The sequence below is a fragment of the Adiantum capillus-veneris genome, chromosome 2 (assembly GCF_014529385.1).
Source record: "Adiantum capillus-veneris isolate H3 chromosome 2, ASM1452938v2, whole genome shotgun sequence".
Taxonomy (NCBI): domain Eukaryota; kingdom Viridiplantae; phylum Streptophyta; class Polypodiopsida; order Polypodiales; family Pteridaceae; genus Adiantum; species Adiantum capillus-veneris.
Genome location: NC_140932.1, coordinates 51158772 through 51161567, shown reverse-complemented (window position 1 = coordinate 51161567; position 2796 = coordinate 51158772).

Genomic DNA, 2796 nt, shown 5'->3' with positions numbered 1-2796 from the left:
GACATGGAAGTGTACACCAAATCATATGAAATATTCAACCGTGTGTTTGATCTTGCAGCTTTGTTAGACCATTTGAAGGACTTCTTGTCATAAGAATTCAAAGAGTTTGAAGAGGCAGTTGAAGGCAAGTGTTTGGTTTTAGATGGCAAGACTTATTGCCATATAACCAAATTTTCTACCAACTAATTGAGAAAAGCAAAGTAACAAGGAGGTTTGGAAGATTTTCTAAGAAGACTTCCTTTGTTTGTCCACCTACCATTTCTTGTCAATTACATTTAAAGCCTTGCAACCTTGTTCCAAAAGAAGTTGCCTTTCTTTTCTTTTTGTTCCTTAAAGTTGACATGCAAGGCAAAGCTGATGAAGTGAAAGATACAGATGAGGCAACAAATAAAAATGTTCCCACAGTTTTGCAGCTTGAGAAAAGTGAAATTCTAGAAGAGGAAGAAGTTGATGTTGCAACTGAGGAGCAGGAGAGTGCAAATTTTGATGTGGCTCAATTTAGAGCTAGAACTATCATTGATGAGCCAACAGATGAGGTAGAGGTATCTAAAGCTTCCCTTACTATTCCAAACCTTCCCTACTTCTATATCAATGGGAAAGAGTATATCCCTCTCCATCATATCAAGTGTTTGCTTAATATGAGGGAGGACTACTATATTGCAACCATTTCTGAAGCTTTGAGGTGGCCAAAGATTTTATTGACACAGAAGAAGAGTCAAAAGAGGATTTTTTGGCACTTGATCTTCAGGCATCCAATAAATATTTTCCGCCTGCTCCTGATGGACTTGCTCTATGCATGAGAAGAGTGGAAGAGGAAAAACCTTCCCTCAAAGATGAGGATTTTGAGAAGAGGCTTGTTGAGCTTGGCATCCAATCTTTTGGCAGTGACTTTAAGTTTAAAAAAATTGGAAAGGAAGTTGACATAAGAGAGATGACCGGATCATGAAATCTCCTTCAAGAAAAATTCATTGCCGAAGATGAGTTGCAAAAGGTGATCTCCCTTCTGAAATCTTTCTTTTATTTCAAGTTTGTTTTAATTACTCATTGTTTTGTTTTGCAGATTGAAAGACAATTTTCTTGGGAGAGCTAAAGGCTCGAGAGGGAAATCAATAGAGGGCTCTTCAAGAAGGGATGCCTCCTCTCTCATGCACTACATGCCTACATTGGATAGTGCCACCTTCTGTGCTTTTCACATGTAGTATTATGAAGATCCTGAGTTGCTAATGTTTGCACTAAAGATATTGTCACGGTTTTTAGGGTACACTCCCCTTCAAATCAATTCAAACAATATCATGCTACTTGAGAGCGCAGCAGCACTTCGAATATTTGGATATGCTATAGGATTCAATGCCTCAAGAGCAAGATACTTTCTTCTCTACTCTAGCTATGCAGCAGTAGCTGAGGAGACAAATGTCAACCTTCTTGGGGGCTATAAAAGAAGAAAGTTTTTGAGATATAGGGGTGACATGCCTAGAGATATTAAAAAAAAAAAAAACTAATGTAAATTTGACAATTTTTTGCACCAAAATATCTTTTTTGAATTTGGATCTCTTTAGAAAGATTCAGTACAAAGTTTCAAAGTGAAGCATTAATCTCCATCTGTGGTTGAGCAGCATGGTTGTTTGATCTCATCCGTTGTAATTGCCTCCTATAGAACCAATTGAATAATTCCTTTAGTGCATTGCTCCTTCTTTGTCCCCCTCCCTTTCTCGTACATTTGAAAAAAGAAGTCCTCACTTGATAGTGAGATTTTTCCATTCCCTGAGTATTCCATGTTGTAAGGGGTCCTTGTTTTGCAAAATATGGTCCATGCAGGTACAGAATATGCTAAAAATATAAAAAAAGTTAGTTGAACTCAATAGGATGCAAAGTAAAATACTATCCAGACTTTAGAAAGTAATTGAATACTCACCAAGTAATATGTGATGCCTTTTTCTCCCCAAGCATTTGTAATAGCAGTTATTAAAAGATTTATTGTCTTTTTAAAGTCATCTGCATAAGTAGCAGAGCTAACTTGTTGTCTCAAAACTTTCAAAAAATTGTCGAGCTTCTTCCACACTTCCATGCGTTTGTTGGCTACATCTGATCTACTTTTGACATTGGTTGTTATAACACAAAGATCCTTCCAATAGTTCCACATAGCATTAACTTGTTTGTTGTCATGGTTACTCAAAAATCTTCTGGCATCTTGCAAAACATCACCGGTTCCTTTTGAAAGAGTGGGATCTTTTAGATGCACTTGAGCACCATGAAAACCCATTTGAGAGAGCAAAGCCTCGCATTTTTCTATGCACTCATCTACAAGTTTAGTTGGCTTAATAGAATATGCATAGTCAAGATGGAGTTGAAGCAATTTGTCCAAGATTCTAATCTCTGCATGCATTGTGCATATATGTACATTTTTTAAATCTATTGTTAGAATTGGATCCCAAATCATAGAAGACGATGGGTAGTCGATGACGTTAACACTATTCCTCAATGGTGCTTTTCCAACCTCGTGTTCTGCAAGCCATCCTTTTGTTCCAGTGCTTGCCATGCAATATAGACATGGATACTTGGTATTGGCACCTCCACATACACCAAACATGCACTTTAATGCTTTTAGGTTGGCACTCAAGTGCCATTCTACAAAAAAGTCACCCATGCCATCTACACAGAGTTTTTCACCTGCATTTTGGTCCTATATAACAGAAGGGATATCGGTCTGCAAAAACAGCCATTTCAATGTATCATGATTTTCTACTGGTATTTGAGTTGCTCCGATCCATCAAAGCTCCATTTTTTATTGAGTTTTGT